The sequence below is a fragment of the Taudactylus pleione genome, unplaced genomic scaffold (assembly GCF_031769625.1).
Source record: "Taudactylus pleione unplaced genomic scaffold, aTauple2 ptg000042l, whole genome shotgun sequence".
NCBI lineage: Eukaryota > Metazoa > Chordata > Amphibia > Anura > Myobatrachidae > Taudactylus > Taudactylus pleione.
In genome coordinates, this window is record NW_028284444.1 from 1,340,667 (window position 1) to 1,356,810 (window position 16,144).

The window sequence follows — 16,144 nt, forward strand, 5'->3', positions numbered from 1 at the left end:
GGGGGCGGAGCCTCGCGAGCGTGTCATTTTGGCCCCGCCCCCGCTACACACTGCCGATATTACAGGCAGTGTGAAGCAGGGGGCGGTGCCAAAATGACGCGAATCGCGTCACCGCCCCCCTTCGCTGCCGGGGTTATAGAAGTTATTGCGGTGGGACAGGAGGGATCCACGGCAGCCGGGAGACTTGCCTGCCATCCCGGGAGGTCGGGAGCGGCACCCGATTTTCGGGAGGCTCCCGACCAAATCGGGAGGGTAGGCAAGTATGGGCAGTGCTAGTGTGCCTACGTAAACTAGACTTCACGCAGACACACAAAGCCCCGGCGTCCAGCAGAAGGAGCCGGACAGGGGCGGAGGGATCCGAAAGGATTCCTCTGCAACCCGGGACTCGTGGGGTGTGCACCGTAAACAGGAGAAAACACCATCTGAAGATGGCAAATGCTTCCGCAGTCAAGCTCCGAAAATATTGTATTTTCTGAGTTCTATGAATTTAGTTCCCCATACTAGTGCATGGGGACAGCGGGCGACATCGGTAGAGAAAAGTAAGCAGGATATATCTGTGATATCTACTGCATTACCTTTATGATGAAAAGCCCAGATACTTAATATTTCTAAAATTAGGTGAAAATTGTAATTTATAGAAATTAAGGGGTCTATTTACTAAGCAGTGTTAGAAGACTGAGTGAAAAGTGATAAGGTGCCAGCCAATCAGGTCCTAACTGCCATCTCACAGGCTGTGTTTGAAAAATGACAGTTGGGAGCTGATTGGCTGGCACCTTATCACTTTTCACTCTGTCTCCTAACACTGCTTAGTAAATAATGAATAGAATATGTAAAAAGGAATTATTTCTTTTATCTTTACTTTATGGTAAATTTGATTTTAAATTAATGTGTTTTAATAAATGAACTCCAGTATTTTCAAAACAGCAGCCTCCTATTCTGTATTTTTTTTTGTATAGTTGTAGGTTTCTGGCCCTACATTGTGGGGACAGCTGAATAGCCCTTTTTAATATTTATTAATATATTGATTTATTCCAGCATCCACAGGTTTTGTTGTTTTTATTTTCCAATCTGAGCTCCTGTCCCTGCAACTGAGTAATAACTAATAACACTTTTAGGCGAATAAAGATTACTTATTGCAAAGGTGCAGTAATTCACTTTTTTCTCTGTGCGCCAGGCTTCTTGGCAGCCTGGAGGCATGAAACATCTTATTGGACAGCACCATTAAAAATGTAGAGATGGAGACTTTGGGAAAAAAAAAATTTGGTTTCACATCTCCACCCAAGAGCTTAGAGTTGACGTGTCCTGAACTGTACACCAAGAACTATGATTACAGGAGAGCACCCAGCACAGTCGGTGGCAGAGTGTGGAGACATGTTAAAGATTTTGGGGCCTCTTTCCTTGTGTGTGGGAGGGGAGATAGCAATCATCTCTTATTACTCATACCATGCTTCTCCTTTGATCCACTAAGTTTAATAGATTTTACACATTCTCAGCCTTGAGGAGGAAAGTGCCTCATGTCAACCCAATTCCAGTAATCCTTTGAGACATGATATTTTTATAGATATTACTGTGAAGCGTAAGGAATAATCGGTGGCCCCGGCCTCATTGTCTTTATAGCAGTCTTTTTTTTTTGTCCTTTTTTCACATATTTATTTTACATTATTTACAGAATACAACACTCAGCAGTGTGCCTCTGACTAGGCAGTGGTCTAACGTAGCAGCTCTTGTGGGGTCAACAATAGAGATGGGTCCAGCCACATCTTTGCAGCGTCCGCAGCAAATCGCGCCATGGCGTATGCCTGTGAGCGGATACGCGCACTGCGTTTGCTCCCGCGCCGCCATAGGAATGCATTGTGCGATGGTAGTGCGCATCAAAGTGTAGGGTAACTTATGCTGCTGCGGGTAAACACGCGGCACGATGCGTGCGCGCATTTGTAGCACGATCGTCAAAGATGTAGCAGGACACATCTTTGCATAGGCAATTAAACAAAAGAGAGTACATCTACTTTTTCTGCAAAATAAACAGGGATTTTTCTTTCTTTCTTCATATTCTATAGAAATAAACCTAACTACAGGGCCGCAACTAGGGGGGGGCTAAAGGTGCACATGCACCGGGTGCCGGATTGCAGGGGGTGAAAAAAGCTGAAAATGGCTGCCACCAAAGAGGAGACAAATGCTAGAGGTCCTTACTGGCCCTCTAGTGTCTGTCTCCTCCTTGACGGCGGCCATTTTTGGATGGCCGTTTTCAGCAAATTCCATGCGGACTAGCCTTCCGCATGGACTCTGCTGAAAACGGCCATCCAAAAATGGCCGCCGCCTAGGAGGAGACCTCTAGTGTCTGTTAGGCCAGCGCAATGCACACAGCGTTCCCGGCACCAGGAACACTGGCGCTGCCGGGAGAAGATGCTGAAAGCTGCATCTTCTCCTGTGAAATCCCCTGGCAACGAGCATAAACCCCCTGGCAATGAGCATAAACCCCCATGGCAAGAAGCATAAACCTCATGGCAATGAGCGTAACCCCATGGCAATGAGTATGTAACTCCTGGCAACGAGCATGTAACCCCCATGGCAGGAAGCATAAACCTCATGACAACGAGCGTAACCCCATGGCAATGGGCATGTAACCCCTGGCAACGAGCATAAACCCCCATGGCAAGAAGCATAAACCTCATAGCAACGAGCGTAACCCCTGGCAACAAGCATGTAACCCCTGGCAACGAGCATAAACCCCCTGGCAACGAGCATAAACCCCCATGGCAAGAAGCACAAACCCCTGGCAATGAGCATGTAACCACTGGCAACAAGCATAAACCCCCTGGCAACAAGCGTGAAACCCCATGGCAATGAGCATGTAACCCCTGACAACGAGCAGGTAATTTTAAAGTAATTAGAAGCCTTACTGTAGGGTATAAAATGGTGTCGTTCAAATATGTAAGTGGCACTTTGGTAATAGGCATTACAGTGTGTGGCATAATGTGTAATGGGCATTATGGTGTGTGGAATAAAGTAAGTCACTATACCGGGGACGTCTGAGTAGTGCACTGCCTTATGGAGGAGCAAGGACAAACTTAAGGTACAGGATGGGAGGCGGCGCAAAATTGCTGCCTTGCACCGGGTGACAGATATCCTAGTTTCGGCCCTGCTAACTACAAATTGAATATTGTATAGAAATACACCTCACTGCATTCACTTATTTTATAGAAATACACCTCACACATACTGCATAGAAATGCACCCACTGCAAACCACATATTGCACAGAAATGCACCCACTGCAAACCACATATTGCACAGAAATGCACCCACTGCAAACCACATATTGCACAGTAATGCACCCACTGCAAACCACATATTGCATAGAAATGCACCCACTGCAAACCACATATTGCACAGAAATGCACCCACTGCAAACCACATATTGCATAGAAATGCACCCACTGCAAACCACGTATTGCATAGAAATACATCTCACTGCAAACCACATATTGCATAGGTATACAGCTCATAAATATTGAAATATATACCTCACTGCAATCACATATTGCATAGAAATACACCTCACTACAATCACATATTGCATAGAAATACACCTCACTGCAAACCACATATCGCATAGAAAAAGAAATACACCTCACTGCAAACCTCATATTGCATAGAAATACACCTCACTGCGTGCAAACCACATATTGCATAGAAATATACCTCACTGCAAACCTCATATTGCATAGAAATTAGGGGTGTGCACCGGCCACTTTTCGTGTTTTGTGTTTTGGTTTTGGATCTGGATCTTTCTTCGTGTTTTGGATCTGGATTGGTTTTGCCAAAACCACCCTTCCGTGTTATGGGTTCTGGGTTTTGTGCTTTGGATCTGTATTTCTTTGAAAAAAAAGCATAAAAACAGCTAAAATCACAGAATTTGTGGGGTTTTCTGCTCCTATGCTATTATTAACCTCAATAATATTAATTTCCACTCATTGCCAGTCTATTCTGAACACCTGACACCTCACAATATTGTTTTTAGTCCAAAAGGTTGCACCGAGATAGCTGGATGACTATGCTAAGCGACACGAGTGGGCGGCACAAACACGTGGCCCATCTAGGGGTGACACTGCAGTGGCAGACAGGATGGCAGTTTGAAAAACTAGGCTCCAAACAGTACATAATGCAAAGATAAAAAAGAGGTGCAAGATGGAATTGTCCTTGGGTCCTCCCACCCATCCTTATGTTGTATAAACAGGACATGCACACTTTAACAAACCAATCATTTCAGTACCAGGGTCTGCCACACGACTGTGGCTGAAATGATTGGTTCGTTTGGGCCCCCACAAAACAAGCTGGCAATTAATCTGTCCCTGCACAAACTACAGAGGCAAGATGTCGTTCTCATCCTCCTCATCCACCGATTCTTCACCCTCTTCAGTGTTGTGTACATCCTCATCCTTACAGAGTATTAATTCGTCCCCGCTGGAATCCACCACCACCGGTCCCTCTGTACGTTCAGGAGGCTGGTCTCTCTGGAAGAGTTGATAATTCATTTTTATGAACATCATCTTCTCCACATTTTGTGGAAGCAACCTCCTACGCCTTTCGCTGACAAGGTTCCCGGCTGCACTAAACACTTTTTCGGAGTACACACTGGAGGGGGGGCAACTCAGGTAAAATAGAGCTAGTTTGTACAGGGGCCTCCAAATTGCCTCTTTTTCCTGCCAGTACAGGTACGGACTGTCTGACATCCCTACTTGGATGCTGTCACCAATGTAATCCTCCACCATTCTGTCAGTGGTGACAGTATCATATGCAGTGACAGTAGACATGTCAGAAATTGTTGGCACGTCCTTCTGTCCGGACCAGATGTGCAAACCGGCCCTTGACTTATGACACAGGCGCATGCTTGGTGCTGCTACTGTGTTGATGCACGTGCGGCTACAGCACACACAAGTCACAAACACAGAAAAAAAAAGTTTTTTATTTTTTGGAGCACTTTGGGGTTACACAACCCTTTAACAGACTTATGGGACACAGGCGCACGCTTGGCGCTGCTCCTTTGTTGATGCACGTGCGGCTACTGCACATACATTTCACACACAAACACAGAAAAAAAAGAATTTTTTATTTTTTGCGGAGCTCACTTTGGGGGTTACACCACCCTTTAAGAGATGAGCCAGCCGGCCCTTTACTTATGGGACACAGGCGCATGCTTGGCGCTGCTCCTTTGTTGATGCACGTGCAGCTACAGTGCACACAATTCACAAAGACAGAAATTTTTATTTTTATTTTTTGTGGAGCGCACTTTGGGGGTTACACCACCCTTTAACAGACAGACGAACGCTTGGCACTGCTGCTTTGAGGATACACGTACATTGCACACAATTCACAAACACAGAAGAAAATGTTTTATTTTTTTTGGAGTGCACTTTGGGGGTTACACCACCCTTTAACAGTGTAACAAGTCCAGTCCAGGACTTGTCTCCTGCCAGTATTCCTCCTGCTCCTGACCATGCTTCTAGGTTGCCGGTTGCTAGGAGACCCAGACGTCAGAGGATTTCACATGTTTCCTCCTAGTGGTGCCTCATTGGCACCTGATCCTATTTGAACTTCCTGGACTGTCGCCGCCCTGTCGGCTATAGAGTTTTCATGTGGAACTTTTGGTTATGCAAGCTGCTTTCTGTGCATCCATACTTCCAGGTATAATTTGTACTCAAGTACCCTGGGTTCAAGCTTCGCTGTCTGCAGAGCCCTCCAGGCCATACAGCTACCCTGCTTCTACACCACGTTTCAAGCATCGCTGTATACAGAGCCTCCTTGTCATACAGCTATCCTGCTTCTATACCACGGTTCAAGCATCGCTGTCTACTAAGCCCTCCAGGCCATACAGCTATCCTGCTTCTATACCACGGTTCAAGCATCGCTGTCTACAGAGCCCTGCAGGCTATACAGCTATCCTGCTTCTATACCACGGTTCAAGCATCGTTGTCTACAGAGCCCTCCAGGCCATACAGCTATCCTGCTTCTATACCACGGTTCAAGCATCGCTGTCTACAGAGCCTCCAGGTCATACAGCTATCCTGCTTCTAAACCACGTTTCTAGCTACGCTGTCTACTAGGCCCTGCAGGCCATACAGCAGTCCTGCTTCAACACCACGTTTCAAGCACCGCTGTCTACTAGGCCCTCCAGGCCATACAGTAATCCTGCTTCAACACCACGTTTCAAGCACCACTGTCTACTAGGCCCTCCTTGCCATACAGCAATCCTGCTTCTACACCAGGTTTCAAGCATCGCTGTCTGCTAGGCCCTCCAGGTCATCCAGCAGTCCTGCTTCTTCACCACGTTTCCAGCATTGCTGTCTACTAGGCCTCCTGGCCATTTAACAACTTTAGTTTGGACTGTAAACCTACAGTATATTCTATTGACTGTCCTATGGTTTCAGCTCCTTATTGCACCATTGACATGTTGTGTTTTCACTGGTCCATCATATCATTTATTTAGTAAACTGCCATGATTTAACTGTTTGTTCTTCGATGTGCCACGTATCTCCAACACCTCCATCTCGGTCCTAGCAATTGCTAGAGGATTGTAACATTATAACCGACCCAAATCTTTGGACTACGATGGAGCATACGCAGAACCCAGCACAAATTCTGGCAGCTCAAATTCAGACTCTTACTCAAAAAGTTAATGAACTCTCACTTAAAGTTGAAGATGTCCGTACCTCCTCGTTACAAGCTGCTCTTCAGGAGCCCAAAATGAACTTGACTGATCGTTTCGCTGGGGACAGAAAGTTGTTTGTAAATTTCCGTGAGAGTTGTAAACTTTATTTCAGCATGCGTCCAGTCTCTTCTGGTTCTGAGACACAAAGAGTTGGACTTATTATTTCCCTACTTCAGGGTGATCCGCAAACATGGGCATTTGGACTGCCTTCCTCGCATGTTGCCCTTCAGACTGTGGAAGCCTTTTTCCTCCAGCTGGGCCTGTTGGTTGAAGACCCAGATAAGGTATCACTTGCAGAATCCAAGCTTCGCTCTCTTAAACAGGGGCAAAAAGCTGCTGAGGATTATTGTTCTGAATTTCGTAGAATGGCAGTGGAATCAGGCTTTGCGTAACCATGCAGACAGTTATACGTATTGACCGTCGTTTACGTGAAAGACGGAGAGAGCAGCAGTTGCCTACTAGGTCTCCCCGATCTTCTTTGTTGCCTCCTTCACTGGATCGCGAGGATCCTATGCAAATTGGAGCTTCTCGTCTGTCTCCGGGAGAAAGGCGTAGAAGACGTTCACAAGGTCTCTGTTTGTACTGTGGAGACGAGGCTCATTCCATAAAAGACTGTCCTTTGATATTCGTTAAAAGACAGGGTCAGTGTACAGAAGGATTTACACTTAGGTTTAGCCTCAATTTCCTACAAGAATTCAGTAATTGTTCCTGCATCCAAAAACAAAATAGTAGTAAGAACCCGCGCTTCACTGGTGGCAGCTATAGGTGTCAAAGTGTAATCCCTATATATACCCCAAAGAAAACGTGTAAACTGCAAGTAAAATTGTCACCTAAGCGCACAGTATACAGATAATCAGATAGTAGAATAAAATAAACGTGGCAAACACATAAAATTCTGTCCAAAACTGTCCAATTCACCAAAGGGTTAAAAATTAAAAATTAAAATATATTAAAAAAATTCCACTGTATAGGAGAGGTAGAGAGCAGTTGAGTTCTATCCAAAGTGGCTCATTCGCAGAAATCTTCAAAGTCACGTATCACCTTCGTTCATATAAAAGAGAGAGAGGGACCACCATAGTGTATTATCATTTAATAAATGGATAAAAAGTAAACATTCCTGCATCCATTCATTCAGTTAATAAAGAATTCAAGACACAGGCTTTTTTGGATAGTGGAGCAGCAGCTAATTTTATGGACTATGCGTTCTTTCAGAAGTTAAAGATTCCTGCAGTTCCATTAGAGCAAGAAGTTTCCATTTGTGGCCTGGATGGAAGCTTAATCCCTAAAGGAACTCATAAGGTTAAGACACCTTTTTATTCGGCTTTCCGTGGGTGTTTCACATATAGAACTCATTTAATTTTTTCTTATGCATAGTCCTTTGGTTCCAATTGTTTTGGGCCTTCCGTGGTTAAGATTACACAATCCTTCCATTGACTGGTCCTCTGGGGAGATTATTAAGTGGAGTCCTGAATGTCAGTCCTCATGCCTTTCACTCCCTGTGCGGATGCTACAATGTCCGCTTGTAGCATTCCTCCTCAATATTTGGATTTTGCTGATGTGTTTTCTAAACAAAAAGCTAATGCATAGCCTCCACATCGACCATATGATTGTGCCATCAATCTTGTTCCTGGTTCTAAAGATGTTAAAGCTGACGCTCTCTCCAGAAGTTTCTTTCTTCTCTGACCAACAAGTTTCCGTTTCTGAACAACCCATCATTCCTAAAGATTTCATTAATTTTGCCCAACCCGGACTCTAGCTGAGACACTCCAGAGATGCCAATCTGAAGCTCCATCGAATGTTCCTGCTCATCTTCTTTCTGTTCCTGAGAGACTTAGGAAAACTGTCCTTTTGGATTTTCGTTCTAAAAAAGCCTTTGGTCATCCAGGCATTACTAAGACTATGGACTCCCGTTCTGTCTGGTGGCCATCCTTTGCCAAAGATGTCCGTGAGTTTGTGTTAGCATGTGAAGTCTGTGCCCATAATAAGACTCCTCGGACAGCTCCTCCTGGTCTTCTTCTTCCGTTGTCTACACCTAAGAGTATTGCTGACAGGCATCGGACCATGTTTACTGAAAAAGGGAGATTTGGTCTGGTTTCTACTAAGAATATCAAGCTGCACCAACCTACTCATAAATTGGGACCTAGATTCATCGGGCCTTTTCGCATCATTGCTCAAGTGAATCCCGTCACTTTCAAGTTGCAACTACCCAATTCTTTACGTTTCAGCTCCTTATTGCACCATTTTCACTGGTCCATCATATCATTTATTTAGTAAACTGCCATGATTTAACTATACTTCTTGTGTTTGTTCTTCGATGTGCCACGTATCTCCAACACCTCCATCTCGGTCCTAGCAATTGCTAGAGGATAGTAACAAACAGACAGACGCACGCTTGGCGCTGCTGCTTTGAGGATGCACATACAGTGCACACAATTCACAAACACTGAAGAAAATGTTTTATTTTGGTTGGAGTGCACTTTAGGGGTTACACCACCCTTTAACAGACAGACGCACGCTTGGCGGATGCACGTACAGTGCACACAATTCACAAACACAAAAAAATATATATATTTTTTGGAGTGCACTTTGGGGTTACAGCACCCTTTAACGGACGAGCCAGCCGGCCCTTTACTTATGACACAGGCGCACGCTTGGCGCTACTTTGTTGATGCACGTGCGGCTACTGCGCACACAATTCACAAACACAGAAAAAAATATAATTTTTTTTTGCACTTGGGGGGAGCACCCCTGATGGACAGAGCACCCCCTGGACAACACTACAGCACCCCTTTAGGACTGGGACACTGCACAACACAGCCCAGCCAGCCCCTATAGACTTTGGAGTGGACACATCCCCTATGGACAACTGACTGCACAACACAGCCCAGCCAGCCCCTATGGACAACAAACTGCACAACACAGCCCAGCCAGCCCCTATGGACTTTGGAGGAGTGGACACAGCTCCTATGAACAACAGCAGCACAGCACAACACAGCCAGCCCCTATGGACTTTGGAGGGTTGGACACTGCCCCTATGGACAACAGCAGCACAGCACTACACTACACTACACAGCCCAGCCAGCCCTAATTCCCACCCTCCCTCTTCACTGTCCACAGCCGAGTGAAAAAATGGCGCCGATTCGGGTACCTTTTATAGAATCCAAAACCCGTGAGATGCGGAAGGCGGGATGATGACGTTTTGCCTCGATTTCAGATCCGAGTTAGGCGGGAAAAGTCAAGCATGACTCGTATACGACTCGGATCGGGAGGGCTCGGGGGGGTTCGGATTTGAGAAATCCGAACCCGCTCACCCCTAATAGAAATACACCTCACGGCAAACCACATATCGCATAGAAATACACCTCACTGCAAACCACATACAAGTTGAGTCTCCCATATCCATATATTCCGAAATACGGAATTATTTTGGCATGACTTTGATAATGAAACCTTTGATTTTTGATGGTTCAATGTACACAAACTTTGTCTAAGGCACAAATTATTAAAAATATTGTATAAAATTACCTTCAGGCTGTGTGTATAAGATGTATATGAAACATAAATGAATTTCATTTCTATACACAAACTTTACTTGAGCCACAAAATTATTGAAAATATTGTATAAAATTACCTTCAGGCTGTGTGTATAAGGTGTATATAACACATAAATGCATTCTGGGCCTGATTCAGACCCGCTCGCGAGCGCTATGCGCTCGCAAGCGGGTCGATGGTGGCCCAGTGTGCATGCGCACGACGGAGCCAGCTCCGTCATGCGCATGCACGAGACCCGGATAGCGACTGGCAAACCGTCGCTTCCGGGTCTCGTACCAAAGGGGGCGTGCTGTCGATGTTGAGTGACAGCACGCCCCCTTTGGTGTGCGGGCCGGGGGAGTGGCTGCCCAAACAGAGGCATTCCCATGGGAACACCTACCGTCTGGGGCCGGCCCCACTGACATCACAAGTGATGTCAGTGGGAGTGCTTTCGGCTCTGTTAGAGCGAAAGCACTCTGGGGCTTGTGGCAACGAGACCCTACCACTAGGGTCTCATAGCAAGCCCGATGGTCGCGATGGTCTTGACCATCGCGACCATCTTCCTGGCCGCTCGCTATAGCTGTGGGTGGTCACCCACAGCTATGCGAGCGGCCAGGAGGCCGCTCTGATAAACAAGAAGGACGGCACTGATTCAGAGCGAGCGCTCTGTCAGAACGTCCGGTTCTGAATCAGGCCCTCCGTGTGTGTATATTTGGGTCCCATTCCCAAGATATTTAATTATGATATGCAAATATTCCAAAATACGGAATATTCCATTATACAAAATACCCCTGGTCCCAAGCATTTTGAATATGGGAGACTCAACCTGTAGTACACAGAAATACAGTTCACTGCAAACCACATATTGTACAGATAGACACCTACTGCAAACCACATATTGCATTGAAATACATAGAAACATAGAATTTGACGGCAGATAAGAACCACTTGGCCCATATAGTCTTCCCCTTTATTAACCTTATGGTAACCTCAAACCCTATTTGATCCTTAGCCTAACCAGATGCTGGCCGCTTCAGAGGCCAAGAATCTGTGTCCACTGACACAGATCCTGGCCTCATCCCTCCCAAAAAACGGGGGCTACATGCCCCGTTTCCAGGAACGGTGTCTAGTCACACCCCGCCCCAGCCCCCATTCAATCAAGCTGCAGCTTGGTGGGGGTCTGCGAGCATAATCGCAGGACCCGTTGTGCACATGCACACTATGGGTCCTGTGCAGATGTAGATCTGGAAACATCGGCTAAACGTACTTCTCTGAATTTGGCTCTCTGTCTTTATACTAAACCTTGCTGCTTGATAGTTGCTGCATCCTATGTTTTCTCCCACATTTACGTCAGATATTCTGTTACCATTTGTGAGTATTAAGTCTAATATTCCGTCTTTACGAGTGGGCTCCCTCACCAAAAGCTCAAGTGATGCTCCCTTCAAGAAAATCAGAATGTCTCTACTTCTAGTGGAACTTGCAGAAGACCCCTTCCAGTTTACATCATGTACATTAGAGTCTACCATGATTGTTATTTCTCCTTTTAATGCCATTTTTGTGATAGCCTGGAATAGGTTCCTGTCCAGTTCCTCTTCCTGACTTGATGGTTCATAGATCACTTCAGTACAAATAGTTTTCTAGCCCGTTTTTATAGCCACCCAAAGGGCATAAGTCAATATCCCGACACATGAAATGCAGAGCGCCGGCATCCGTCCCAAACCCATCCAAAGGGCCTCAGTTTTTTCTTCAATACTTTGTATTAAAGTAGTACTTATGTTTTTTTTTCACATACATTGCTACCCCTTCTCCAATTCTTTGCACTCTGTCTTAAATAAAGTATATCCTGGTATAGCTACAGTATGTATGGTTTTCATTGCACCATTACTCCGTAATAGCCACAATATCCAGATCATATCTTGTCATTATTGCAATTAGTTCTGGGACTTTATTTCCTAAGATCCTAACACTTGAACACATACTGTAGCTCTAGTTTTGTTTGTGCATCTACTATTCCTAGCTATATTAATCCCTCTGCCTATGTTTATTTGGTTTTGATCTGCATTGTCTCATGTTGCTATGGATATGCTTCCTGTTCCACATGCCTGCAGAAACAATACCTTTTGTTTTGGTGAACAGACTGCTTTATTCCTAATTTAGTTTACTGCCCTCATCTGTTAGTTTATATAGTTTCTGATGAAGCATTCATACTGCTCACTTAGTGTTCTGGTTCCCCTTGAAGATGGTTGAAGGCCATCACTTTTATATGAGATGCAGTCAGGATGCCGGAAGTCAGAAATCAGACAGTCAGCATACCGGTTACAGAATCCTAACGGTCATCAGAATACCGGAACCGGAATCCAGACAGTCACAATTCCGACTGTGAGTGTTAGGCTTTAGGTTTAGGGATAGACACTAGGGGGAGGGTTAGGCTGTGGGAGGGAACCATTAGGGTTAGGCAACGGGAGGGGACAGTTAACGTTAAGCTGTGTACACAGTCACTGACAGATATATTGGCCGATTAATTGATAGGCCAATATATCTGGTGCCTGTCAGCCAGTATGTACCAGCGATATGTCTGTGAACAATGGCGGATACTGGACGCACATCTAAAATGAGCATAGTTGCTATGGCTTCAGTAATCCGCTGAGCAACTGGGTGGTTGCTGTCAAACTTGTTTGACCTTGCAAACGATTGTTTGACAGTTAATTGTTTTTTGGAGGATACGTTACAAGTAGTCTTCCTCCTGGTCCCCATCTGGGATGAAGATCCAGTCACAGCAACAGCAGCAGCAACAGGCGAAGTCATCAAGGATCCTTCTGAGGAATCACGGATAGGAGAGGAGTCAATCATTCTTTGAATACCAACAATGTCGTTCACAGACATATCGCGTCTGCTGTACTGCACAGCCGATGGGCAGATATATCTGCAGACATACCTGTCCATCGGCAAGTGTGTTACTACCTCTTGCTTCAGCTGATGGCAGGGCAAATTTAACAGTATCTGCTGGTCATGCAATCTTCGACAAGCAGTCGTCGAATGTCTAAAATGTCTGGCTATTTTGCGGGCCACCGAGAGCATCTCCTGCATGATCATGTCAGATTTTTAAAAATGTTGCACCCCCAAATTAATTGTGTGAGCAAAACATGGGATGTGTTCAAATTGGCCCACATGTAATGCTCTCAGAATATTGCTGGCATATCCGAAATCACAAATCTCGAGGAGAGTCCAAGTGGGGTAAGCCATTTAGCAATGATTTCCCTGAGTTTTTCTAAGAAGTTCCCAGTGGGATATGCCTCTTAGTGAAACCGGTGATGCACAGAGTAGCCTGCCTCTGTACCAGCTGTCTTTTGGTAGATGTTGCTGCTGCTATTGCTGTTGTAGGCAATACACCTACCCAGTGGGCTGTCACAGTCCTGTAATCCTTAGTTTGCCCTGTCCCACTTGTCCACATATCAGTAGTCAAGTGGACAGTGGGTACAATGGCATTTCTGAGGACATTAATAAGGTTTTTTTTAATGTCCTTGTACAGACGTGGAATTGCTGTTCTAGCGAAGTGGAATCTAGAAGGGATCTGGTAGCGAGGACACAGGACCTTAATTAACTGTTGCAAACCCACTGAAGTAATGGCGGATACTGGACGCACATCTAATATGAGCATAGTTGTTATGGCGTCAGTAATCCGCTGAGCAACTGGGTGGTTGCTGTCAAACTTGTTTGACCTTGCAAACGATTGTTTGACAGTTAATTGTTTTTTGGAGGATACGCTACAAGTAGTCTTCCTCCTGGTCCCCTTCTGGGATGAAGATCCAGTCACAGCAACAGCAGCAGCAACAGGCGTAGTCATCAAGGATCCTTCTGAGGAATCACGGATAGGAGAGGAGTCAATCATGCTTTGAATACCAACATTGGATGCAGCAGGACTACTCCCGATGACGAATGAGGATGTTGATGATGAAGGTGTTGGTGTTGGAGATCGAAGGCGCTTGGATCTCACAGAGAGCGAGCAGGTAGGTGATACAGGACTTGTTACTTTTTGAGTTTTGGAATTTGGCGTCAAACACTTTGATATTGGATTAATGCGCTCCAAGTGACGTAACAAGGAGGAGGTTCCTAGGTGGTTTAGGTCCCTCCCTCTATTCACTCTTGCATGGCAACGGTCACATACGGCTTGACAACTGTTGTCCGGATCGGGGTGGAAATAATTCCACAAGTGAGAAGTAGATTTTTTTTGTCTTTTATCCCTGCATGACAACAATGGGCTTTGGCTTTTTCAATCCATGGGCAACAGCTGTTGCCTTACTTACACAAAGGACATCCTCGGCATCAACATCCTCATCACCAACATCTTCATCATCAACATCCTCATCATCCTTAGCACCTTCAACTACCAAAATATCCTCCTCCTCCATGTGCAATTCCACAGAAGCATCCTCAATGACTACATCTGCAAGATGTCGACTGCCCTTCCCCACATTTACAGAGGGCACTCAAATGTTGGAACTTGGAGGATCCTCCAGTACACTAGTATTTAGGTCTGGCTCACACATGGCAACCGCGGACACACTTGCACTCTCCTTGGGGATTTGTGATTTCGATTTCTCAGGGCGCACAGTTGTTTTTTCCAAAGGGCTATTAGAATCAGCAGTCTTCCTAAAGAGAGGTCAAGGTCTTATCCTTTCCTTGCCACTTTGTGTAGTGAAGGGCATATTGCCAATTTTTGGTTTATCTAATGGCAAATTTCCTTTAAATTTTTTTTCTTAACTTCAGTACAAGTACCTTTTACCATATCGATGACGTGGCTTAAGCCCTGGGGCATAGAGGACGAGGAAGTTGACGTCCTTGTACTGCTGGTGGCAGCTACAACATGTTCTTGGCCTTGCTCTCCTGTCATGTGAAAGCCCTCCATATTTTCTGCGGTCTTGAAGCAATGTCACAAGCACCAATAGTGTATCTAAGGTGCGGTTCCAAAATTCACACACTCGTGCAGTCTTGCACACACACAAAAATATTAGACAAAAAAAAAGACAATTGATTTTTATTTTTTTTCAGCTCCAGAACTTGAGCCCAGAGCACTGATTGCTCACGACTGGAGTCGGGCAGCACTAGGTTGCAACTTGCGTTGCTGGCTGGATCTTGTGAGGTTAAGCCTAACACGCACTCACACACAGAAAAATATTACACAAAAAGACACTTTTATTGGGGGGTTTTTTGACTATTTTTTTTTTTTTTTGGTTTGAGTCCAGAACTTGGGCCCAGATGGACGCAGCAGAGCCCAAATGTATTCTGCACCAGCCCAGATGGACACAGCAGACAGCACAGCAGCACCACCAGCCCAGAATGGATCAGCAGTGCATTAGTCCAGGACACAGCAGACAGCACAACACCAAACAACACCAGCAACTCTCCCAGCCCTACACTACCCACCCTCCCTGTTCAGTCTGCACACCCGGAGTGAAATGGCATCCGCCGCGCAGTCCCTATATGCTACATCGCGAACCGCGAGATTTTCGACTCTATGGTTTTGCCTCGGTTTTGAGATCCAAGTCAGGCGGGAAACCCTGAGCCTGCTTGGATCCGACTCGGATCTGCTAAATTTGGGTGGGTTTGGATCTCTGAAATCCAAACCCACTCATCTCTAATAGAAAGGCACCTCTCTGCAAACCACATATTGCTTAGAATAACACCCACTGCAAACCATATATTGTATAGAAAGGCACCTACTGCAAACCAGACTGCACAGATGGGGGGGCTGCACAGATGGTGTAATGGTTAGGGTTACTGCCAGGGCTGGATTAAGGTCTGTGGGGGCCCCTGGGCAACAAATTTGTGGGGGCCCCTATATACCACAGTTTCTCGTCACCCTAGGAACATTTATTTTTTCCTTTTAATTCACCTCAGTAGTAAT